Source organism: Polyodon spathula, unplaced genomic scaffold (assembly GCF_017654505.1).
Source record: "Polyodon spathula isolate WHYD16114869_AA unplaced genomic scaffold, ASM1765450v1 scaffolds_3500, whole genome shotgun sequence".
Lineage (NCBI taxonomy): Eukaryota > Metazoa > Chordata > Actinopteri > Acipenseriformes > Polyodontidae > Polyodon > Polyodon spathula.
In genome coordinates this window covers 20592-45979 of record NW_024474961.1, presented here as the reverse complement: position 1 = coordinate 45979, position 25388 = coordinate 20592, and the positions used below count along the sequence as shown (strand labels likewise).

General features: G+C 45.6%; 13 non-coding genes and 3 pseudogenes across 13 annotated transcripts; all 16 read right to left on the bottom strand.

Annotated features, from left to right (window-relative positions):
• Positions 1 to 2327: 2327 nt before the first annotated feature.
• LOC121312075 lies at positions 2328 to 2445 on the bottom strand. Its single transcript, XR_005949678.1, has one exon. It is a non-coding gene; the product is annotated as a U5 spliceosomal RNA (small nuclear RNA).
• A 457-nt stretch (positions 2446 to 2902) lies between these two features.
• Positions 2903 to 3083, bottom strand: LOC121312074 (annotated as a pseudogene).
• Positions 3084 to 8113: 5030 nt separating this feature from the next.
• On the bottom strand, positions 8114 to 8231 carry LOC121312073. The gene has a single exon (XR_005949677.1). It is a non-coding gene; the product is annotated as a U5 spliceosomal RNA (small nuclear RNA).
• Positions 8232 to 8687: 456 nt separating this feature from the next.
• On the bottom strand, positions 8688 to 8876 carry LOC121312063. Its single transcript, XR_005949667.1, has one exon. It is a non-coding gene; the product is annotated as a U2 spliceosomal RNA (small nuclear RNA).
• A 221-nt stretch (positions 8877 to 9097) lies between these two features.
• On the bottom strand, positions 9098 to 9279 carry LOC121312060. Its single transcript, XR_005949664.1, has one exon. It is a non-coding gene; the product is annotated as a U2 spliceosomal RNA (small nuclear RNA).
• Positions 9280 to 9445: 166 nt separating this feature from the next.
• On the bottom strand, positions 9446 to 9563 carry LOC121312061. Its single transcript, XR_005949665.1, has one exon. It is a non-coding gene; the product is annotated as a U5 spliceosomal RNA (small nuclear RNA).
• Positions 9564 to 11292: 1729 nt separating this feature from the next.
• LOC121312072 lies at positions 11293 to 11410 on the bottom strand. The gene has a single exon (XR_005949676.1). It is a non-coding gene; the product is annotated as a U5 spliceosomal RNA (small nuclear RNA).
• Positions 11411 to 11792: 382 nt separating this feature from the next.
• LOC121312057 lies at positions 11793 to 11981 on the bottom strand. Its single transcript, XR_005949661.1, has one exon. It is a non-coding gene; the product is annotated as a U2 spliceosomal RNA (small nuclear RNA).
• Positions 11982 to 14106: 2125 nt separating this feature from the next.
• Positions 14107 to 14224, bottom strand: LOC121312071. Its single transcript, XR_005949675.1, has one exon. It is a non-coding gene; the product is annotated as a U5 spliceosomal RNA (small nuclear RNA).
• A 394-nt stretch (positions 14225 to 14618) lies between these two features.
• On the bottom strand, positions 14619 to 14800 carry LOC121312056. The gene has a single exon (XR_005949660.1). It is a non-coding gene; the product is annotated as a U2 spliceosomal RNA (small nuclear RNA).
• Positions 14801 to 17572: 2772 nt separating this feature from the next.
• Positions 17573 to 17690, bottom strand: LOC121312070. Its single transcript, XR_005949674.1, has one exon. It is a non-coding gene; the product is annotated as a U5 spliceosomal RNA (small nuclear RNA).
• Positions 17691 to 18136: 446 nt separating this feature from the next.
• Positions 18137 to 18351, bottom strand: LOC121312054 (annotated as a pseudogene).
• A 2306-nt stretch (positions 18352 to 20657) lies between these two features.
• On the bottom strand, positions 20658 to 20775 carry LOC121312069. Its single transcript, XR_005949673.1, has one exon. It is a non-coding gene; the product is annotated as a U5 spliceosomal RNA (small nuclear RNA).
• Positions 20776 to 21190: 415 nt separating this feature from the next.
• LOC121312053 lies at positions 21191 to 21378 on the bottom strand. Its single transcript, XR_005949658.1, has one exon. It is a non-coding gene; the product is annotated as a U2 spliceosomal RNA (small nuclear RNA).
• Positions 21379 to 23294: 1916 nt separating this feature from the next.
• On the bottom strand, positions 23295 to 23412 carry LOC121312068. The gene has a single exon (XR_005949672.1). It is a non-coding gene; the product is annotated as a U5 spliceosomal RNA (small nuclear RNA).
• Positions 23413 to 23819: 407 nt separating this feature from the next.
• LOC121312076 lies at positions 23820 to 24026 on the bottom strand (annotated as a pseudogene).
• Between the last annotated feature and the right edge of the window lie 1362 nt (positions 24027 to 25388).

Below are 25388 nucleotides of genomic sequence, written 5' to 3'. Positions count from 1 at the left end.
GCTTCCAAAAAACCATTTAATATAGACGGTCCCCCTATGGTGATGACTATCTATACTTTGAGATAAGACAGCTTTTTTTTTTTTTTTTTTTTTTTTTTATAAATTTATTAAATCTTTTCAAAAAAAACACAAACAATAAATACAAACTGTAAACCACAAATCCTTATCCATTACAAAAACTAAATAATACTTCACAAAAAAAAACAATTCGTTTATACATTTCAAAAACACAAACTTATTATCATTACAAAACTAAAACATACAATCAAAATCTGTCTAATACATATAAAACAATAACTAAGAAACTAAACATATAATCTAACAGCACAAGAAAAAAAAACCCTTTCAATTTACATATATGCAAATATTCAAAAAAAATACTAATACTCCTCTAAACACAATCCCACTCACCCACCCATCTCTAATTCTAAATACACCGTTTACATAACCCCTCCACCTCTAAATACACCTCCTAAGAAAACCAAGAACATTATTTTTTCCTAGCGTTCCCCCTCTTTAACGCCTCAAAAAAAACTTTCCGCCTCTCTTCCTCATAACGGTTCCACTCCGCCTCTGTTATTCTTCCCTTCTTCATCCTCTCCTTCCACTCCAGAAGTTCGGCGAACTCCTTGCCACAAAAAGTCCTCATTATGGCCTCCTCCTTTTGGTACGGAGTCCATACTTCCTCTTTCTTCCTCTCTCCGCCTCACTCACTTTATTTTCATCTTCACTTCCTAGCCTTCTCCATTCTCTCACCCCAACTTGGGCTCTCTGTTTCCCCTTTCTCTTTTTCCTCCACACTCTCACTCCCGACTCGAACCAGCTGTTCCTCTTACCCCTCTTGACTCTGCTTCACTTCCCAGGTCCTCTGTTACGCTTTCCTCTCCTCCACTCCTGCTTCTCGATTGGCCCTCCCTGACCCACTCCTCATTCCCGTCTCTCTCCTTCCTCTTCCTCTGCACCTCTCCTCCCTCTTCCTCCATTGGAACAGGAATGGACTCATCAGTGGACACCTGAAGGCCTCCCTCCTCCTTTTTTCCCAGGACTCCTCCCCTTTCTTTTGTCTGTTCCGGCTTTGATTTTCCCGCCATTTCGCCTCCTTCTGTCTGAGCTCCACCCCCAACACTCTTTTGTGTTCCAGACTCAAAAGTTTTAGCTTTCTGTCTGTCAGGCTCTCCACTCTTCTTAGCTCCAGGTCCCTCAGCATAGCTTCCTTGACCTCTTTCGACAGTCTTTATACAGGTCCATTGCCCCCACTGGTACATTGCTCTGCTTTTTCTCTTTCCCTCCTCCTGCTGCTGCTTCAGCATAGCTCCTTGACCTCTTTTCGCAGTCTTTATACAGGTGATCCATTGCCCCACAAAGATTGCATTTTTTCTTTTCTCCACAGTCTCTACTGATGTGCCCCACCTTGTTACAGTTCCTGCAAACAGTCTCTGTGCACTCTGCAGCATAGTGGTCTGCTGCAGAGCACTTGTAACAAACATCAGGCTGTCCTGCGTACCTGATAATCCCTCTATTCGGCCCGATGTAGAACACAGGTTTCAGGCCTACATGGGTTCCGCTCCTCTGCTCCATCTTGAACCTCCCATAGAACTTCCTCCAGTTAGTCCAAATGCCTGCAGAATCCATTATTTTAACTAGCCCATGCTTCACTACAAAAAACCTTTCAATAAAGCTCTGGATCTCCTCTTCTGGCACTTGGGCACTATTCATGCGAACATGAAAGGTTTTCCAGTCCAGAGTAAAAATCGGTTCAAAAAAGAACTCACTCGCTGTTTCCATAGGGCTTTGCTCAAACACTCCCTTCTTCTCCCAGCAGATGTCCTCGTTCATCAAGGTGAGATCAAAAAGTCCTCTCTTCCCATAATCCTGCAGGCACAGGATCTCTTCCAACTTTAACTGCAACAATCCAAAGACGATTTCGTCGACGAATCTTTTTCGGTCCCATTTCTGCTGCTCAGCATCCTTCACCTGGAACCGGATAGTATTCTTGCTACTGCTGTATTGCATAGCTCCACTTACTACCCAATCGCCTTCTCTTCCTTCAGCAACCAATAAGCTGCGGACAAGCCACACACCCAATTGGTCAGAGCCAAGAGGCCGAGAAGCGATGCCAACAATGGTTTTGGCCAAACGCCCCGGGCGCGGCCGCCCGCCGCAGCAGTCGTGGTACTTGCTTCTCGGGCGGGCGGGCGGGCGAAGGAAGTGAAGGAAGGAGGAAGGAAGGAAGGAAGGAAGGAAGGAAGGAAGAAGGAAAGGTGCCGGGCTCCAACGGGGGCGACCGCCCTTTCTGTGCTCGTTCTGCTTTTAAACTCCAGGTGGAGCCCCTCCCTGAGGGGAAGGGCTGTCCAAAAATTGGATCGAACTCGTAAATGCTCCTCTCCACGGAAATCTTTAGTAAAAGGCGAAAGGTTCATTCGAGCTGTAGAGAAGCCGGAGCGTGCCTTTGCTGGTGGCCGAGCCCTTCCGGCCGGCCCAAAGGCCCAAAGGCCCTCCCCTCTGCCAAGCGGCAGCGAGGCCACGCACGCAAAACAAAAACAGGGAACTCCTCCCAAAACGCATCTGCCGTTCCGCCCCGGCGAAAGGGCGCTTTGCTGCTGCTGCTGCTACACTGGCCTGCTGCGTGTGTTAGGCCTGCCTGAATATGAAATATGAAAAAAAAAAAAAAAAAAAAAAAAAAAAAAAAAAAAAAGAACGAAAAGAGCGGGAAAACGGCGCGTCCCAGGAAAGGGGAGGGTGGGGAGGGGGGGAGGGGGGTGGGGCTCTCTCTCTCTCTCTCTCTCTCCCTCTCTCTCTGTCTTCTCTCTCCTCTCTCTCAAAAAACTCTCTCTCTCTCTCTCGCTCTCTCTCTCTCGCTCTCTCTCTCTCGCTCTCTCTCTCTCGCTTTTGACCTTTCTGAGAAATGGGCACCGTTCCCGGAGGTACTGCAATACCGGGTCGATGCGTGGAGTGGACGGAGCAAGCCCCGCTTCCATCTCCCGCTTCCAAAAATCCATTTAATATAGACGGTCCCCCTATGGGGGACGTATCAGATATTAAACTGATAAGAACAGATTTTGATTTTTGATATTAAATTTTATTCAGTGGTTTACATGACATTTTTCATCACTGATCCCCATGTTTCTTTACATTTCTTTTCCCCATGCACAAACCCATACATTCTAAGCATACCTTTAATTTGTGCCACAAATGCATAATACATCTCTTTAGCTGTCAAAACATCCTTGATCTTCCTGATTTGTTTGCATCTTGTATTCCATACATATTCTTTTCCCATACTAACTATGGTCCACACCACCTCATATTCTCTCTGTTTCAATTTATTCAAACCTCCACCATACAGAATGCAATCAGATGACAAAACATTATCCTCAATGACTCCTTTCATAATCCTCATCCTCACCCGCCTCCAGAACTTAGTCACAACCTGGCAGCTCCATAACGCGTGCCTCACCGTTTCTCCTACCCCACATTTCCTTGGACACAATGAATCCCTCGCACACCCATGTCTGTATAATGTATCTTTTACAGGTAATCTATTCAATGCCGCCAACCAATTTAAATCCTTTGTTGAATTATCCAAATACTTTGGTTGTAGCTGTTTCCAATTGATTTCACTATTTACCTGTACCTCTGCCCTTTTGTTTATCATTTTATCCCTAAGACATGTGTACATCCCTTTATGATTTAACACCACTTCCTTTTTCAGAATTTCTGGATGTGTTTTTAAAAACAGAGCAGCTCTTTCATAATGCCACGGCCTCTTATCTGCCCTGGGTACGACATTCCTAATATTTACTATGGATCTTAACACAAAGGAAAACCAAAACTTTATAAAAAAACAAGCTTTGTGATCTTTCTCTTCAATAATCATTTTACAAGTATTGTGGACATACAAAACCTCTAACTTTAATGGGATACATGGAACATCTCTGCCCCCTTGTGGTACTGGCATATACATCTGTTCTCTTTTAACCGATTCATACCGACCCCCCCATATAAAAGAAAACACCACCTTTGTCAGTAATAATTTACATTTTGTCGGCATAGGAAAGATATAAGCCATATAATTCAAACCTGGCAGTAGATCTGCTTTGATAACAACCACCTTCCCTGTTATAGTTAATCTCCTAACCCTCCATATATCCAATTGTGTTTTAACCCTCTCAATTTTCTCCACCCAGTTTCTTTTAGCACACTCTTCTTTGTAAAACTTAAGACCTAAAATTTTCATCCCATCTTTGCACCAGGTAAAGCCATGTCTTACATCATTCCTGTCAGCCCACCTTCCACAATACATTATCGATGACTTCCCCATGTTAATCTTTGATCCTGTTGCACGACTGAACCCCTGCAACAGCTCTACTATCCTGTCCAATCCTTTATCTGTTGACACAAATAATGTCATGTCATCTGCATATTGAGTGATTTTAACTGTATCCCCCGCCCCTCCTGGTATATGGACCCCTTTAATGTCTTTATCCTTTCTGATTAATTCCGCTAAAGGTTCGATAAAAATTACATAAAGCAAAGGAGACAGAGGGCAACCCTGCCTCACCCCTCCAAACTGTCTAACTGGTTCAGAAAAAAACCCATTTATATTTACCAAACTAAACACCTCTTTATACAATATCTGGATCCACTTTATAAAAACTGGCCCAAAATTAAATTTCTTCAACAAATTTAACAAAAAAGCGTGATTCACCCTATCAAATGCTTTCTCCTGATCTAAATTTAATAGGCATAGAGGTAAGTCTCGTTCTTTAACCCAAGTCAAAATGTCCCTTATTAAAATTAGATTTAGACAACTAGACCTCCCCTTCACTCCACATGTCTGGTCTATATTCACTATTGATGGCATTACTCTTTTTAGCCTATTTGTTAATATTTTACTTAATATTTTATAATCCACTGAGAGCAATGTTATTGGCCTCCAGTTCTCTAGCTCAGTTCTATCCCCTTTCTTGAATATAAGGCTTATTACCCCTTTCCTCATTGACTCAGGCATTATTCCCTCTTCAAAAATCTCCCTATATACCTCCACCAAATCCTTCTTTAGCAAATCCCAAAAACACACAAAGAATTCTTTGGGCAACCCATCACACCCTGGCGTTTTATTTCCTTTCATTGAATCTAGTGCTGCCTTTGCCTCAGCCTCCGTTACCTCCTCCTCCAATTGATCCTGCTCTTCACTAGTTAATTTATTCTCAATACTCCTCAACAACACATCTACCTCCTGTTGAGACACTTCCCTTTCAGCAAAGAGATCCTGATAAAACCGCCTGGCATGCCTTAACATTTCCTCCTTCCCACCAACCACCCCTTTTTCTGTTTTAAGCCCAATTACTACACTTTTAGTTTGTTTTTGCTTTACTGATTGAAAAAAAAATTTGGTTACCTTTTCATCACTTTCTTTCTCATTTATTTTAGCCAAGAAAGCAAACTCCTGGGCTTTCTGCTCAAAATAATCCCCCATTGCTCCTTTTAACCTCTTAACCTCTCCCCAGTCTATCTCTTCTCCATTATTCATTTTAGAGAACAATCCTTGTAATTTATAATTGTAACCATTTATTTTATCTCTCTCCCTCCTCCTCTGCCACCTGCAATATTTCTGACAAAATGTATTAACTTTCTTTTTTACATCTTCCCACCACCCTACCATAGAGTTGTACCCCCTTTTTAAATTCTGCCACCCTTTATACATTTCCTGGAACCTAGCCTGAAATTCCTCATCCTCCAGAACTCTTACATTAAGTTTCCAAAACCCCGTCCCTCTCTCTGGAACCTCCACCTTTATACTGACTACCAGCATTTCGTGATCCGAGCCCCAACATGGAAAAATTTTAAAATCTTGGATTGTAACCCCCACTGGTAGAAAAAAATAATCAATCCTTGATTGATCCCCTCTAGAGTTCCTCCATGTAAACCCCCCATCCTGTTTATTCATTTCTCTATAAGAGTCATAAAAAGAAAAATCAGTACACATTTTTTTAATCCACGTGGCCGAAAAATCCCTAGCACCTTGTTCCTCACTCTCCAATTTATCTAAAGACACATTAAAGTCTCCACCCATCACCACCACCCTACTAGTATTTAAAAGTGAAGGCAAACACTTAAAAAACTCCAATCTAGCCCCCCTCTTACTAGGTGCATACACATTTATACAACGAAACCTCACCCCGTTCCAATTTACATCCACACACAACACTCTTCCAGGATTAACAGAACATGAGCTCTCAATAACAAAACCCCTTCCCTTAAATAGTATCCCCACCCCATCAGCGTGCACATGCCCAATGCTCCAACATGAAGGTCCTTCTTTCCATTCTTTTGAAAACGTCTTTATATCTCCATTATCTTTTAAATGGCATTCTTGGAGGAATGCTACATCAAAGTTCACAGTCGCCAATGAAAACAAAAAGGTTTTTCTTTTCCCAATGTCCCTCAAGCCTCTTGCATTAATTGTCAGTACTTTAAATGCCATTAGGTAGTTTTAAAGAAGCGATTCTCTCACTCACCTGTCTCTTCACGTTGTTTCTTGCTTCCCTCTGCTCTCAACAACATTCCTGTTGTGTGAGCAAATGTCTCAACCCCTCCAGGACTCAAATATCCTTTCTGCCCAGATGTGTTGGCTTCGCACACAGAGTAGTCTTCTCCTTCTTCCAGCTCCTTCATACTGCTTACCAATGGATCGAATCTATTATAAGTGGTTACAGCTGTGACCACCCCTTTTAGCCCTTTCTTCTCCTCCGGCTCTTCCTCTTTTTTCTCACCTGAAGCTTTTCTCTTGTTCCTTGCTTCCATCCATTCCATTCCTTCCGAATTCTCTCTGGCCTCCTCCATCTCATGCTCATCCTCACCCCACTCCTTTACTGAAGAAAGCTCAGCCGAAGACTCTCCTTCGCTATCAGTGACATCAGAAACATCCAACCCCATCCATTTTGCATAATCCTCTTTGGACTCTTCCTCTGAGCTCTTGGGACTTGGGTCTTCCTTCTGCTGGTCTTGCATGCTTGCATCCTCTGCCCTTTTATCTACTGTCACTGACTGCTCCTCTGCTTCCTGCTGTTCTGCCGGTGGTGGTCTAGCTACTGTTGCCTCTGCATATGTTCTTCTCTTTTGAGGACAGGATTTATACAAGTGTCCAGGATCTCCACACAGGTTACAGCTCTTCGCTTTTGTGCAGTCTTTAGCCTTATGGCCACTTCCATTACAATTACTGCAATGATCTTCCATGCAGTCCACCATAACATGGCCAAACTGGCCACATTTTCTACAATAACGTGGCTGTCCTGGATAAAAAAGATAGCCTTTATTAGGCCCAATTGAAAAGTTACTTGGAGGGTGTCTGACTCCTCCTATTCCTTCCGGGTCCTTTTTAAAAGTAACTGTATATCTCCTTTTTCCATTCCAGATATCATATTCATTCTTTATTTTCTCTCCATTTTGCACTTGGTCACAGTAGCGCAATAAAAAGGTCTTTATTTCATTCTCTTGCACAAAAGGGTTGAACATATGCACAGTTAGTGTTCTCACCTCTCTGGTGTACAGCATCTCCATTTTGATTCCAAAAAAACAAGGAAGGTTTCTCTTCTTTTTGTAGATTTCCCAAACGTTGTAACAAAGAGACTCCGAAACCAAGGTGATGTCGTATATCCTGGTCTTCAAGAATTCCTGCAAACAGAATATTTGCTGTGGAAATATGCCGAGCTCTCCCATCAAGATCTTCTCCATAAGAAATTTTAAATCCACTTTTCTGCGTAGCTCCTCATCTTCTGCTAACTCCAAACGCACAGTGTTCTTCAATCGCACCCTGGGGGTCGACGGTGATCCTAGATTCTCCATTCTGATGGCGTCTCAAGAGCTGCGGTCAGGCCACATACACTTGATCAAGCCAAGAGGCCGAGAAGCGATGCCCACAATGGTTTTGGCCAAACGCCCCGGGCGCGGCCGCCCGCCGCAGCAGTCGTGGTACTTGCTTCTCGGGCGGGCGGAGGGAGGAAGGAAGGAAGGAAGGAAGGAAGGAAGGAAGGAAGGAGGAAAGGTGCCGGGCTCCAACGGGGGCGACCGCCCTTTCTGTGCTCGTTCTGCTTTTAAACTCCAGGTGGAGCCCCTCCCTGAGGGGAAGGGCTGTCCAAAAATTGGATCGAACTCGTAAATGCTCCTCTCCACGGAAATCTTTAGTAAAAGGCGAAAGGTTCATTCGAGCTGTAGAGAAGCCGGAGCGTGCCTTTGCTGGTGGCCGAGCCCTTCCGGCCGGCCCAAAGGCCCAAAGGCCCTCCCCTCTGCCAAGCGGCAGCGAGGCCACGCACGCAAAACAAAAACAGGGAACTCCTCCCAAAACGCATCTGCCGTTCCGCCCCGGCGAAAGGGCGCTTTGCTGCTGCTGCTGCTGCTGCTACACTGGCCTGCTGCGTGTGTTAGGCCTGCCTGAATATGAAATATGAAAAAAAAAAAAAAAAAAAAAAAAAAAAAAAAAAAAACGAAAAAGAAACGAAATTCCAGTTTTGTTTTCTCCGCGCAAGGGTCCTTCCCCCGTCCACACCTCGAGAGGGGCGAGAGGACTCTCTCTCTCTCTCTCTCTCTCTCAATTGAGACCCGAAGAGAAAAACACGGGCATAGAGCAGATAGATCTAAGACTCTCTCTTCTCTCTTTCTCTCTCTCTCTCTCTTGACCTTTCTGAGAAATGTGCACCGTTCCCGGAGGTACTGCAATACCGGGTCGATGCGTGGAGTGGACGGAGCAAGCCCCGCTTCCATCTCCCGCTTCCAAAAATCTCTTTAATATCTCGGTCCCCCTCTGGGGGACTCAGATATTAAACTGATAAGAACAGATACTACACTTGATCTGAGCCAAGAGGCCGAGAAGCGATGCCCACGATGGTTTTGGCCAAACGCCCCGGGCGCGGCCGCCCGCCGCAGCAGTCGTGGTACAAGCTTCTCGGGCGGGCTCTCTTCCTCTCCTCTCTCTCTCTCTCTCGGTGGAGCTCTCCAAAACGCATCTGCCATTCTCTCTGCTGCTACACTGGCTCTCTCTCTGACGACGAAAAAGACGACGCGAGGCGTCCGTCCCAGGGTCTTTTGACCTTTCTGAGAAATGGGCACCGTTCCCGGAGGTACTGCAATACCGGGTCGATGCGTGGAGTGGACGGAGCAAGCCCCGCTTCCATCTCCCGCTTCCAAAAATCCATTTAATATAGACGGTCCCCCTATGGGGGACGTATCAGATATTAAACTGATAAGAACAGATTTTTTTTTTTCTTGCCCACAATTTTTGGCCAAACGCCCCGGGCGCGGCCGCCCGCCGCAGCAGTCGTGGTACTTGCTTCTCGGGCGGGCGGAGGGAGGAAGGAAGGAAGGAAGGAAAACTCCAAAGGTGCCGGGCTCCAACGGGGGCGACCGCCCTTTCTGTGCTCGTTCTGCTTTTAAACTCCAGGTGGAGCCCCTCCCTGAGGGGAAGGGCTGTCCAAAAATTGGATCGAACTCGTAAATGCTCCTCTACACGGAAATCTTTAGTAAAAGGCGAAAGGTTTATTCGAGCTGTAGAGAAGCCAGAGCGTGCCTTTGCTGGCGGCCGAGCCCTTCCGGCCGGCCCAAAGGCCCAAAGGCCCAAAGGCCCTCCCCTCTGCCAAGCGGCAGCGAGGCCACGCACGCAAAACAAAAACAGGGAACTCTCTTCCAAATATCATCTCCACTCTGCCTCTGTTATCCTCCCCTTTGCTCATGCTCTCCTTCCAAGCCATGAGCTCTTCATATTCCTTGGCACATACAGCCTTCATTAAAAAAAAAAAAAAAAAAAAAGAACGAAAAGAGCGGGAAAACGGCGCGTCCTCTTTCTTCTTCTCATTCTTCCTCCTCCTCTTCCTCCATTGCTTCACCCCAACTCTGACCCGTTGTCACACCTTCCTTTCCTCCTCTTATCTTTCTTGATGGATCCTCGCTAGTCCTCACCTCCTTTCCTTCTCTCTCCTTTCTCTTCCTCTGCACCTCTCCCTCCTCCATCGGAACAGAAGCGGAGCGCTCCTCTAAGGTCCCCTGCTGGTCTCTTGTTGCACCGCAGCCACCTCTCTCTTCTCCCTCCTCCCCCGAAACTCCACCCTTTTCCTTTGTTTGCTCCTGTTTTAGTTTTCCCGCCATTCCACCTTCTCCTCTGGGGACTCCTCCCCCAACACTCACTCCTTTGCCTTTCTGAATTTCTTTTTCCTCTGGCACTGTCCCAGTCTTTGTTTTCTTTTCAGGCTGTTCCTTTGTTTTCTCTTCTTCTTTTTTCTTCTTCTCCCCACCCTTAGCTGCTTGGGCATAGCTCTTTGCACTCTTTGGGCAGTCTCTGTACATATGCTCTGTAGAACCACAGAGATTACAAATCCATCCCCTAGGGCAGTCTCTGGAAACATGACCTGTCCCTTGGCAGTTTTTACATAACACTTCCCCACATTCAGCAGCAAAGTGTCCTTCTCTGTTACATTTGTAACACACTTTAGGTTGTCCCCTGTAATACAATGTTCCTCTCACTGCTCCTATTGTCAAATGAGGTCGGATATGAATCACCCTCCCTTCCCTCACATGCAGCTTAGCAGTATATTTCCAGACACCATTCCACACATTTTCAGAATCCATTACCTTCACTGGAAACTCACTCTTCAGCTCACAGTTCCTTTTCAAAACCGTTGTAATGTCCTCTTCTGGCACGAATGGACTGGACATAGTCACATAAACCATTTTCCACTCCCTCAGAAACCATGGTTCCATGACAAACACACTAGCCGGCAGCACCTCTTTATTCTCTTCATACCTCTTTAGCATTTCCCAGCAGGCCTCCTCCGCTTTCATAGTCACGTCGAATCGACCTTTGGCAATATAATCCTTCACGCAAAGAATATCCTCTGCTTCCAATCCAAAAAACCCGAACAAAACTTCCAGCACAAACTTCCGCCTCCCCCACAATCCAGTCAGTTGTTTCAACTGGAAATAGAGAGTATTCCGTCCTTCAGCTCCTTCTTCCATTTTTGCTCAAAAAACTCTTTCCAGCTTACGCCTTCAAAGTCTTACTTTCGCCTTCTTAACCCTCACTTGACCGGAGCCAAGAGGCCGAGAAGCGATGCCCACAATGGTTTTGGCCAAACGCCCCGGGCGCGGCCGCCCGCCGCAGCAGTCGTGGTACTTGCTTCTCGGGCGGGCGGAGGGAGGAAGGAAGGAAGGAAGGAAGGAAGGAAGGAAGGAAAGGTGCCGGGCTCCAACGGGGGCGACCGCCCTTTCTGTGCTCGTTCTGCTTTTAAACTCCAGGTGGAGCCCCTCCCTGAGGGGAAGGGCTGTCCAAAAATTGGATCGAACTCGTAAATGCTCCTCTCCACGGAAATCTTTAGTAAAAGGCGAAAGGTTCATTCGAGCTGTAGAGAAGCCGGAGCGTGCCTTTGCTGGTGGCCGAGCCCTTCCGGCCGGCCCAAAGGCCCAAAGGCCCTCCCCTCTGCCAAGCGGCAGCGAGGCCACGCACGCAAAACAAAAACAGGGAACTCCTCCCAAAACGCATCTGCCGTTCCGCCCCGGCGAAAGGGCGCTTTGCTGCTGCTGCTGCTACACTGGCCTGCTGCGTGTGTTAGGCCTGCCTGAATATGAAATATGAAAAAAAAAAAAAAAAAAAAAAAAAAAAAAAAACACGAAAAGAGCGGGAAAACGGCGCGTCCCAGGAAAGGGGAGGTGGGGAGGGGGGGAGGGTGGGGCTCGCTCTCTCTCTCTCTCTCTCGCTCTCTCTCTCTCTCTCTCTCTCTCTCTCTCTCTTTTGACCTTTCTGAGAAATGGGCACCGTTCCCGGAGGTACTGCAATACCGGGTCGATGCGTGGAGTGGACGGAGCAAGCCCCGCTTCCATCTCCCGCTTCCAAAAATCCATTTAATATAGACGGTCCCCCTATGGGGGACGTATCAGATATTAAACTGATAAGAACAGATTTTTTTTTTTTTTTTTTTTTTTAATAAATTTATTAAATCTTTTCAAAAAAAACACAAACAATAAATACAAACTGTAAACCACAAATCCTTATCCATTACAAAAACTAAATAATACTTCACAAAAAAAACAATTCGTTTATACATTTCAAAAACACAAACTTATTATCATTACAAAACTAAAACATACAATCAAAATCTGTCTAATACATATAAAACAATAACTAAGAAACTAAACATATAATCTAACAGCACAAGAAAAAAAAACCCTTTCAATTTACATATATGCAAATATTCAAAAAAAATACTAATACTCCTCTAAACACAATCCCACTCACCCACCCATCTCTAATTCTAAATACACCGTTTACATAACCCCTCCACCTCTAAATACACCTCCTAAGAAAACCAAGAACATTATTTTTTCCTAGCGTTCCCCCTCTTTAACGCCTCAAAAAAAACTTTCCGCCTCTCTTCCTCATAACGGTTCCACTCCGCCTCTGTTATTCTTCCCTTCTTCATCCTCTCCTTCCACTCCAGAAGTTCGGCGAACTCCTTGCCACAAAAAGTCCTCATTATGGCCTCCTCCTTTTGTCGGTACTCCGCCTCACTCACTTTATTTTTCTTCACTTCCTCCTTCTCCATTCTCTCACCCCAACTTGGGCTCTCTGTTTCCCCTTTCTCTTTTTCCTCCACACTCTCACTCCGACTCGAACCAGCTGTTCCTCTTACCCCTCTTGACTCTGCTTCACTTCCCAGGTCCTCTGTTACGCTTTCCTCTCCTCCACTCCTGCTTCTCGATTGGCCCTCCCTGACCCACTCCTCATTCCCGTCTCTCTCCTTCCTCTTCCTCTGCACCTCTCCTCCCTCTTCCTCCATTGGAACAGGAATGGACTCATCAGTGGACACCTGAAGGCCTCCCTCCTCCTTTTTTCCCAGGACTCCTCCCCTTTCTTTTGTCTGTTCCGGCTTTGATTTTCCCGCCATTTCGCCTCCTTCTGTCTGAGCTCCACCCCCAACACTCTTTTGTGTTCCAGACTCAAAAGTTTTAGCTTTCTGTCTGTCAGGCTCTCCACTCTTCTTAGCTCCAGGTTGTTGCTTCTCCTCCTTCTCCTTCTGTTTTGTCTCTTGGCTCTGCTTTTTCTCTTTCCCTCCTCCTGCTGCTGCTTCAGCATAGCTCCTTGACCTCTTTTCGCAGTCTTTATACAGGTGATCCATTGCCCCACAAAGATTGCATTTTTTCTTTTCTCCACAGTCTCTACTGATGTGCCCCACCTTGTTACAGTTCCTGCAAACAGTCTCTGTGCACTCTGCAGCATAGTGGTCTGCTGCAGAGCACTTGTAACAAACATCAGGCTGTCCTGCGTACCTGATAATCCCTCTATTCGGCCCGATGTAGAACACAGGTTTCAGGCCTACATGGGTTCCGCTCCTCTGCTCCATCTTGAACCTCCCATAGAACTTCCTCCAGTTAGTCCAAATGCCTGCAGAATCCATTATTTTAACTAGCCCATGCTTCACTACAAAAAACCTTTCAATAAAGCTCTGGATCTCCTCTTCTGGCACTTGGGCACTATTCATGCGAACATGAAAGGTTTTCCAGTCCAGAGTAAAAATCGGTTCAAAAAAGAACTCACTCGCTGTTTCCATAGGGCTTTGCTCAAACACTCCCTTCTTCTCCCAGCAGATGTCCTCGTTCATCAAGGTGAGATCAAAAAGTCCTCTCTTCCCATAATCCTGCAGGCACAGGATCTCTTCCAACTTTAACTGCAACAATCCAAAGACGATTTCGTCGACGAATCTTTTTCGGTCCCATTTCTGCTGCTCAGCATCCTTCACCTGGAACCGGATAGTATTCTTGCTACTGCTGTATTGCATAGCTCCACTTACTACCCAATCGCCTTCTCTTCCTTCAGCAACCAATAAGCTGCGGACAAGCCACACACCCAATTGGTCAGAGCCAAGAGGCCGAGAAGCGATGCCCACAATGGTTTTGGCCAAACGCCCCGGGCGCGGCCGCCCGCCGCAGCAGTCGTGGTACTTGCTTCTCGGGCGGGCGGAGGGAGGAAGGAAGGAAGGAAGGAAGGAAGGAAAGGTGCCGGGCTCCAACGGGGGCGACCGCCCTTTCTGTGCTCGTTCTGCTTTTAAACTCCAGGTGGAGCCCCTCCCTGAGGGGAAGGGCTGTCCAAAAATTGGATCGAACTCGTAAATGCTCCTCTCCACGGAAATCTTTAGTAAAAGGCGAAAGGTTCATTCGAGCTGTAGAGAAGCCGGAGCGTGCCTTTGCTGGTGGCCGAGCCCTTCCGGCCGGCCCAAAGGCCCAAAGGCCCTCCCCTCTGCCAAGCGGCAGCGAGGCCACGCACGCAAAACAAAAACAGGGAACTCCTCCCAAAACGCATCTGCCGTTCCGCCCCGGCGAAAGGGCGCTTTGCTGCTGCTGCTGCTACACTGGCCTGCTGCGTGTGTTAGGCCTGCCTGAATATGAAATATGAAAAAAAAAAAAAAAAAAAAAAAAAAAAAAAAAAAAGAACGAAAAGAGCGGGAAAACGGCGCGTCCCAGGAAAGGGGAGGTGGGGAGGGAGGGAGGGTGGGGCTCGCTCTCTCTCTCTCTCTCTCTCTCTCTCTCTCTCTCTCTCTCTCTCTCGCTCTCTCTCTCTCTTCTGACCTTTCTGAGAAATGGGCACCGTTCCCGGAGGTACTGCAATACCGGGTCGATGCGTGGAGTGGACGGAGCAAGCCCCGCTTCCATCTCCCGCTTCCAAAAATCCATTTAATATAGACGGTCCCCCTATGGGGGACGTATCAGATATTAAACTGATAAGAACAGATTTTTTTTTTTTTTTATAATAATTTATTTAATCTTAACAAATAACAAACACAAAAACATTCAGAAAAACACAACACTTATTGCCATTACAAAACTGAACACAAAATCAAAGACTAGCTCATCCATACACAGAAATAACTAAACAGAAACCATTACTTTACTTTAACAAAACAAAACATTCAACAAAACACAATACTGATTCCCATTACAAAACAACAACACAGTCTAATAAAACAGTAACTAAGAAACTAAACATATATTCTAACAATACAAGAAAAGACCTTCACTTTACATATATGCAAATTTACAAACAAAAACTTACTTTTCACCCCAGAACTAACTAAACAGAAAAACATTACATTACTTTAACAAAACAAAAACATTCAACAAAACACAATCCTGATTCCCATTACAAAACAACAACACAGTCTAATAAAACAGTAACTAAGAAACTAAACATATATTCTAACAATACAAGAAAAGACCTTCACTTTACATATATGCAAATTTACAAACAAAAACTTACTTTTCACCCCAGAACTAACTAAACAGAAAAACATTACATTACTTTAACAAAACAAAAACATTCAACAAAACACAATCCTGATTCCCATTACAAAACAACAACACAGTCTAATAAAACAGTAACTAAGAAACTAAACATATATTCTAACAATACAAGAAAAGACCTTCACTTTACATATATGCAAATTTACAAACAAAAACTTACTTTTCACCCCAGAACAAAATCCCAAATACCCAATTACATTATTTTATTATTCAAAACAAAGGAAACAAAAAACACTATACACAACCAATATCATTTCATTAAAATAATCATCACACAAATATACACTTCAGCAAAAAAAACAAAAAACAAAACCCTATCCCTCTATTTCTTTTCCGCCTCCCTCCTTGCTATGTCTGCCCTCCATCTAGCACGTTGCAAAATCTTATCCCTCTCAATTCCATACTTCTCTATTTCACTTTCCGTCGCCGGTCCCTTCCTCAGCCTTTCGTTCCAAATCATCAATTCTCCAAATTCTTTCTCACAATAACAGTACATTAAAGTATGTCTATACGTAGAGGTCTCTACGAATTTGTCACCTTTCTTCCTCTTCTTCTCCTCTTCTATTTCCATCTTCTCTGCCCAAGTTAACTTTTCGTATTCCTCCTTTTCTCGTTTCTTTTTTTCCTTAGCATCCTCCCTTTCTCTCCGCTGATCGGTTCTTCTTTTCCTCCTTTCCTCCTCTTCTTCCACACTTTCCGACCAGCTCGGACCAACTGCACCCTCACTGGAACTCTCCTCACTTCTGCTCCCGGCTCCAGCTTCTCTGTCTTTCCGCTTTTTTTTTAAATCAATCTCCGTTCCCTCCATCGCCTCACTCTCTTCTACCTTGTCCGCCCCACCATCACCTTCACCACCACCACCTACACCCACACCTCCACCCTCTTTCACTTCCTTACCACTCATACTCCCTCCACCACTCTCCACACCACCTTCCTTACTTACATCACCACCACTTTTACCCCTTCCACGCATTCCCTCTCCACTCCCATCTCTCTTTATACCATCATCACCCTCATTTGCTCGCTCACCATCCATACCACACCCACTTCCACTCATTCCCATTCCACTCCCATCTCTCTTTGCACCATCACCACCCTCTTTTGCTCCCTCACCATCCACACCACTCCCACCTCCACTCATTCCCTTTCCACTCCCATCTTCCTTTGCACCATCACCACTCTCATTTGCATGCTCTTCATCCATACCACGTTTACCACACTCTCTATACAAATGATCAAAGGATCCACACATGCTACAACTCTTTGGGGTGTTGCAGTCCATCGCTTCATGCCCCTTCCTCCTACACTTTTGGCAGAACGTTACTTGGCATTCATTCGCCTCATGTCCTTCCATATCACATTTGAAACACCTCCTCGGTTGCCCAGGGTAGCTTAAAAAACCCCTGTTTCCCCCAATCTGTACCTGGCCCGGAGGGTGTACTATACCCCCCTCTTTTGTACTGCAAATCTTCAGCCTCACGAAAAATTTCCATTTCCCAGTCCAAATACCTACAGGGTCAAGAACTTTAAAAGGTCCCGAAATAATATCACAGACTCTCCCAATGTACTGTGCAACATCCTCTTGACCAACATATGGGTTGTACATAAACACAAATAATGGACGAACTTCTCTTGCAAACAAAGGGTCTCCAACATACAGAGAAAAAGGCCTTTCATTTTTCTTCCGCTGATAATTATCCCAGACGCTCCGAGCCAATTCTTCACTGCATAAAACTAAATCAAAAAACTTATCATAATTTTGAAAACAAAAAATAGACTTCACCTCCAACTTCAGTCCTTTCAGCAGCACTTCCTTCACGAAAAATTCACGTCCACCTGGCGTATCCTTCCACTCTCCAACATCCACGGTTCTCAGCTGTTTCACCAACTCCTCACTCCATCGAAACCGGATCAAATTCTGCATTCTTCTTCCCGTTGCCATCGCATCCAACTCCCAGCGCCTTCTCTTTCTCAGCAAATATTCAAAATGCTGCGGTCATGCCACATACACTTGAAATGAGCCAAGAGGCCGAGAAGCGATGCCCACAATGGTTTTGGCCAAACGCCCCGGGCGCGGCCGCCCGCCGCAGCAGTCGTGGTACTTGCTTCTCGGGCGGGCGGAGGGAGGGAGGAAGGAAGGAAGGAAGGAAGGAAGGAAGGAAAGGTGCCGGGCTCCAACGGGGGCGACCGCCCTTTCTGTGCTCGTTCTGCTTTTAAACTCCAGGTGGAGCCCCTCCCTGAGGGGAAGGGCTGTCCAAAAATTGGATCGAACTCGTAAATGCTCCTCTCCACGGAAATCTTTAGTAAAAGGCGAAAGGTTCATTCGAGCTGTAGAGAAGCCGGAGCGTGCCTTTGCTGGTGGCCGAGCCCTTCCGGCCGGCCCAAAGGCCCAAAGGCCCTCCCCTCTGCCAAGCGGCAGCGAGGCCACGCACGCAAAACAAAAACAGGGAACTCCTCCCAAAACGCATCTGCCGTTCCGCCCCGGCGAAAGGGCGCTTTGCTGCTGCTGCTACACTGGCCTGCTGCGTGTGTTAGGCCTGCCTGAATATGAAATATGAAAAAAAAAAAAAAAAAAAAAAAAAAAAAAGAACGAAAAGAGCGGGAAAACGGCGCGTCCCAGGAAAGGGGAGGTGGGGAGGGAGGGAGGGTGGGGCTCTCTCTCTCTCTCTCTCTCTCTCTCTCTCTCTCTCTCTCTCGCGTCTCTCTCTCTCTCTCTCTCTCTCTCTCGCTCTCTCTCTCTCTCTCTCTCTCTCTCTCTCTCGCTCTCTCTCTCTCTCTCTTTTGACCTTTCTGAGAAATGGGCACCGTTCCCGGAGGTACTGCAATACCGGGTCGATGCGTGGAGTGGACGGAGCAAGCCCCGCTTCCATCTCCCGCTTCCAAAAATCCATTTAATATAGACGGTCCCCCTATGGGGGACGTATCAGATATTAAACTGATAAGAACAGATTTTTTTTTTTTTTTTTTTTTTAAGTTTTTATTTATTTTCATTAAACAAAGAAAAAACATACTCATACATAATCAAACCACTAAATACAATACAGAACAAAAACAGTCACATTATCGAAGTCATAAAGAACTTTACAATAAAAAACAGACCCTTTGAAAAAAAAACTACACGACTAACACTTACACTCCACAATACCATAACAAATAACAAAGACAAAAACACCCAGAACCACAAGAACATGTTACCATTACAAACCCAAACCACTAAACCAAAGACTAGCTAATACATAAAACCAATAACTAACATATATTCTGAAAAACACCATTTCTTTAAATTTACATATATGCAAATCAACCCCTGAACACAAACCCACAAAAAACGTTCAAAAAACACATATAGCCAACATCATTTCATTATAATAATCATCACACAAACATACAATTCAGCAAAAAAAAACCAAAAAACAAAACCATATTCCCCTATTTCTTTTCCGCCTCCCTCCTTGCTATATCTGCTTTCCGTCTAGCATCTTGCAAAATCCTCTCCCTCTCAATCCAATACTTCTGTACCTCACTCTCCGGTGCAGGTCCCTTTCTCAGTCTTTCATTCCAAATCATTAATTCACTAAATTCCTTCTCACAGTAACAAGACATTAAAGTATGTCTATAGGTAGAAGTCTCTACACCTTTCTTTTTCTTCTTCTCCTCTTGTATTACCATCTTCTCTGCCCAAGTTAGCCGTTCGTACGCCTCCTTTTCCTGTTTCCTTTTCTCCTTTGTGTCTTCGATTCTTTTTTTCCTCCTTTCCTCCTCTTCTTCCACACTTTCAGACCAGCTTGGCCCGACTACACCCTCGCTGGTACTCTCTTCACTACTGCTCACAGCTCCAATCTCCCTCTCTTTCCGCTTTCTTTGAACTCCACTCTCCGTTGCCTCCATCGCCTCACTCTCTTGTACCTTGTCCGCCCCACCACCACCTTCACCCACACCACCACCACCACACATACTCTCATCTGCACCCCCTTTTACTACATTACCACTCATACCCCCTCCACCTCTCTCCACACCATGTTCCTTACCTACAAGACCACCACTTTTACTCCCTCCACACATCCCCTTTACACTCCCATCTTTCTTTACCCCATCACCACACTCATTTGCTCGCTCACCATCCATACTACTTCCAATTCCACTCATTCCCTTTCCAGTCCCACCTTTCTTTACACCATCACCACCCTCATTTACTCCCTCACCAGCCATACCACCTCCACTTCCACTCTTTCCTTCTTCACTCCCATCTTTCTTTGCACCATCACCACTCTCATTTGCTCGCTCTCCATCCATACCACGCTTCCCACACTCTCTGTACAAATGATCGAAAGATCCACACATACTACAACTCTTTGGGGTGTTGCAGTCCATCGCTTCATGCCCCTTCCTCCTACACTTTTGGCAGAACACCACTTGGCACTCACTCGCCTCATGTCCTTCAGTGTCACACTTGAAGCATTTCCTTGGTTGCCCAGGGTAAGATAGAAAACCCCTGTTTCCTCCAATCTGTATCTGGCCCGGAGGGTGTATTATACCCCCCTCTTTTGTACTACAAATCTTCAGCCTCACAAAAAATTTCCATTTCCCAGTCCAAATACCTGCAGGGTCAAGAACTTTAAAAGGTCCCGAAATAATATCGCAAACCCGACCAACGTACTGTGCAACATCCTCTTGTCCAACATAGGGGTTGTACATAAAAACAAATAAAGGTCGAACTTCCCTTGCAAACAAAGGGTCTCCAATATACATTGAAAAAGGTCTTTCATTTTTCTTCTGCTGAAAAACATCCCACACATTTCGAGCCAGTTCTTCGCTACATAGAGCTAAATCAAAAAACTTATCATAATTTTGGAAACAAAAAATAGACTTAACTTCCAGCTTCAGTCCTTTCAGCAGCACTTCCTTAACGAAAAATTCACGTCCACCTGGCGTATTCTTCCATTCTCCAACATCCACGGTCCTCAGCTGTTTCTCCAACTCCTCACTCCATCGAAACCGGATCAGGTTCTGCATTCTCCTTCCCGTTGCCATCGCATCCAGCTCCCAGCGCCTTCTCTTTCTCAGCAAATATTCAAAATGCTGCGGTCATGCCACATACACTTGAAATGAGCCAAGAGGCCGAGAAGCGATGCCCACAATGGTTTTGGCCAAACGCCCCGGGCGCGGCCGCCCGCCGCAGCAGTCGTGGTACTTGCTTCTCGGGCGGGCGGAGGGAGGAAGGAAGGAAGGAAGGAAGGAAGGAAGGAAAGGTGCCGGGCTCCAACGGGGGCGACCGCCCTTTCTGTGCTCGTTCTGCTTTTAAACTCCAGGTGGAGCCCCTCCCTGAGGGGAAGGGCTGTCCAAAAATTGGATCGAACTCGTAAATGCTCCTCTCCACGGAAATCTTTAGTAAAAGGCGAAAGGTTCATTCGAGCTGTAGAGAAGCCGGAGCGTGCCTTTGCTGGTGGCCGAGCCCTTCCGGCCGGCCCAAAGGCCCAAAGGCCCAAAGGCCCTCCCCTCTGCCAAGCGGCAGCGAGGCCACGCACGCAAAACAAAAACAGGGAACTCCTCCCAAAACGCATCTGCCGTTCCGCCCCGGCGAAAGGGCGCTTTGCTGCTGCTGCTACACTGGCCTGCTGCGTGTGTTAGGCCTGCCTGAATATGAAATATGAAAAAAAAAAAAAAAAAAAAAAAAAAAAAAAAAAGAACGAAAAGAGCGGGAAAACGGCGCGTCCCAGGAAAGGGGAGGTGGGGAGGGAGGGAGGGTGGGGCTCTCTCTCTCTCTCTCTCTCTCTCTCTCTCTCTCTCTCTCTCGCTCGCTCTCTCTCTCTCTCTCTCTCTCTCTCTCTCTCTCTCTTGACCTTTCTGAGAAATGGGCACCGTTCCCGGAGGTACTGCAATACCGGGTCGATGCGTGGAGTGGACGGAGCAAGCCCCGCTTCCATCTCCCGCTTCCAAAAATCCATTTAATATAGACGGTCCCCCTATGGGGGACGTATCAGATATTAAACTGATAAGAACAGATTTTTTTTTTTTTTTTTTTTTTTTAGAAAATATTTTATTGGTTCAAGTCAACAAATCATTCCACAAAAACAATTCTTTAAACAAAAAGTCATTCACTAAACCACAAAACTCATTCCCATCACAAAAACAAAACACAAAACACAAACAAAAAAAAACCATTCAAGAAACAAAAAGCACACATATACTTTACATATATGCAAATCATTCTCCATTTTAACTAGTACTTTACATCTCACATTACAAAACAAATAATACAGGTCTATAAAACATAACCAAACCCAACCTAACCATAACTAATACATGACACAAGATTGAAAAAAAAACACATTCAATTCTAACTCTGTACAAATCATTCCCCTTTACTATTGCTATATTTACATATTTACATATTACCCACCCACCCAATTTCAAATCAACCAATCCTAAAACAACACATGTCCTTACTACTCTGAAAGTAATTATCACAAATTACAAACAAAAGAAACACCAAACCATTCCAAACATTTCTATAACTTTACAAATTAACAAAACCACAAAGCCATCAGCTCTTTTTAACAGTTTTCCCTGTTTTCCCCGTACCAGTCTCTCTTTTCTTCTCTGCTTCCTCAACACATTCAGCCCAGTCCTTCTTCGGTTCTTTCCCCGCTGTTATCCCAACCCTGCTCACTCCTGCTTCCTGCGCTGTCCTCTTCTCCACTGGCTGTCTCCGCTGTCTTGGTGCACTCTCCTTGTCCAAAGTCACTGCTGGTTTCTCCATTGTCACTGGTTTCTCCGTTGTCACTGGTTTCTCCGTTGACACTGGTTCTTGCGCTGTTACCATTTCCTCCACGATCTTTCCCTTGTCCGTTTTGTCTTCTGTCTCCTCTGTCTCCTCCTCCCCTTCTGACTCTTCCTCCTCACTGGACCCCTCGCTACTGACCACTTTTGTGGCCCCAGCATAGCTCGAGGCCCTCTGTGGACACTTAAAAAACAAATGGTTAGCGCTTCCACACAGGTTACACTTTCTTTTCTCCTTACAATCCTTCGTGCTGTGCCCCTTCTTTTCACAATTCCTGCAATACAGGTCATTGCACTCCTGCGCCTCATGTCCCATCTCATTGCACTTTCTACAAACTTTAGGTTGTCCAAAATAAAACAAATACCCTCTGTTTGTACCAATCGAGAAGGATGAAGGCGGATGTCTCACACCTTCAAATCCCTCCTTACTGGGACGAAATCTTGCCCACACCTTCCAAGTTCCAGTCCATAAACCAAACTCATCAAAGAGTTTTTCTGGTGGCCTCACAACAGTACAGTACTGGCTCAAAAAAGTCGCTACATCCTCTGCTGGCACAAAAGGATTATACATATGGACGTTGACTGTTCTAACTTCTTGTACAAAAAGTGCTTCAAAAATATACAGGTTCAAAGGCACCTTATCTTCATGCAGTTTAAAACATCTCCAAACTTTAGTGCAATAATCTTCGGTCTTAAAAGTAAAATCGTAAATGCCTCTTGCCTTAAAGTCTTGTAAGCAGAAGATTTCGTTCCTGTCGATGTTAACTGCTCCCCGTATCTGTTTGATGAATTCAGTCCTCGTCAGTTCCGGCGTTCCTTCTCTTCTTAATAACCGAATCGTATTCCTCAGTCTCGGTCCCGGAGGTCTAGCTGCGTTCTCCGCCATCCTCTTTTCTTCCTTGCGCCTTCTCTTTCTCTGGCAATAAAGCACTGCGGGCAAGCCACATGCACTTGATCGAGCCAAGAGGCCGAGAAGCGATGCCCACAATGGTTTTGGCCAAACGCCCCGGGCGCGGCCGCCCGCCGCAGCAGTCGTGGTACTTGCTTCTCGGGCGGGCGGAGGGAGGAGGGAGGAAGGAAGGAAGGAAGGAAGGAAGGAAGGAAAGGTGCCGGGCTCCAACGGGGGCGACCGCCCTTTCTGTGCTCGTTCTGCTTTTAAACTCCAGGTGGAGCCCCTCCCTGAGGGGAAGGGCTGTCCAAAAATTGGATCGAACTCGTAAATGCTCCTCTCCACGGAAATCTTTAGTAAAAGGCGAAAGGTTCATTCGAGCTGTAGAGAAGCCGGAGCGTGCCTTTGCTGGTGGCCGAGCCCTTCCGGCCGGCCCAAAGGCCCAAAGGCCCAAAGGCCCTCCCCTCTGCCAAGCGGCAGCGAGGCCACGCACGCAAAACAAAAACAGGGAACTCCTCCCAAAACGCATCTGCCGTTCCGCCCCGGCGAAAGGGCGCTTTGCTGCTGCTGCTACACTGGCCTGCTGCGTGTGTTAGGCCTGCCTGAATATGAAATATGAAAAAAAAAAAAAAAAAAAAAAAAAAAAAAAAAAGAACGAAAAGAGCGGGAAAACGGCGCGTCCCAGGAAAGGGGAGGTGGGGAGGGAGGGAGGGTGGGGCTCTCTCTCTCTCTCTCTCTCTCTCTCTCTCTCTCTCTCTCTCGCTCGCTCGCTCTCTCTCTCTCTCTCTCTCTCTTTTGACCTTTCTGAGAAATGGGCACCGTTCCCGGAGGTACTGCAATACCGGGTCGATGCGTGGAGTGGACGGAGCAAGCCCCGCTTCCATCTCCCGCTTCCAAAAATCCATTTAATATAGACGGTCCCCCTATGGGGGACGTATCAGATATTAAACTGATAAGAACAGATTTTTTTGTTTTTAAAGTTTTTATTTATTTTCATTAAACAAAGAAAAAACATACTCATACATAATCAAACCACTAAATACAATACAGAACAAAAACAGTCACATTATCGAAGTCATAAAGAACTTTACAATAAAAAACAGACCCTTTGAAAAAAAAACTACACGACTAACACTTACACTCCACAATACCATAACAAATAACAAAGACAAAAACACCCAAAACCACAAGAACATGTTACCATTACAAACCCAAACCACTAAACCAAAGACTAGCTAATACATAAAACCAATAACTAACATATATTCTGAAAAACACCATTTCTTTAAATTTACATATATGCAAATCAACCCCTGAACACAAACCCACAAAAAACGTTCAAAAAACACATATAGCCAACATCATTTCATTATAATAATCATCACACAAACATACAATTCAGCAAAAAAAAACCAAAAAACAAAACCATATTCCCCTATTTCTTTTCCGCCTCCCTCCTTGCTATATCTGCTTTCCGTCTAGCATCTTGCAAAATCCTCTCCCTCTCAATCCAATACTTCTGTACCTCACTCTCCGGTGCAGGTCCCTTTCTCAGTCTTTCATTCCAAATCATTAATTCACTAAATTCCTTCTCACAGTAACAAGACATTAAAGTATGTCTATAGGTAGAAGTCTCTACACCTTTCTTTTTCTTCTTCTCCTCTTGTATTACCATCTTCTCTGCCCAAGTTAGCCGTTCGTACGCCTCCTTTTCCTGTTTCCTTTTCTCCTTTGTGTCTTCGATTCTTTTTTTCCTCCTTTCCTCCTCTTCTTCCACACTTTCAGACCAGCTTGGCCCGACTACACCCTCGCTGGTACTCTCTTCACTACTGCTCACAGCTCCAATCTCCCTCTCTTTCCGCTTTCTTTGAACTCCACTCTCCGTTGCCTCCATCGCCTCACTCTCTTGTACCTTGTCCGCCCCACCACCACCTTCACCCACACCACCACCACCACACATACTCTCATCTGCACCCCCTTTTACTACATTACCACTCATACCCCCTCCACCTCTCTCCACACCATGTTCCTTACCTACAAGACCACCACTTTTACTCCCTCCACACATCCCCTTTACACTCCCATCTTTCTTTACCCCATCACCACACTCATTTGCTCGCTCACCATCCATACTACTTCCACCTCCACTCATTCCCTTTCCACCCCCATCTTTCTTTGCACCATCACCACCCTCATTTACTCCCTCACCAGCCATACCACCTCCACTTCCACTCTTTCCTTCTTCACTCCCATCTTTCTTTGCACCATCACCACTCTCATTTGCTCGCTCTCCATCCATACCACGCTTCCCACACTCTCTGTACAAATGATCGAAAGATCCACACATACTACAACTCTTTGGGGTGTTGCAGTCCAT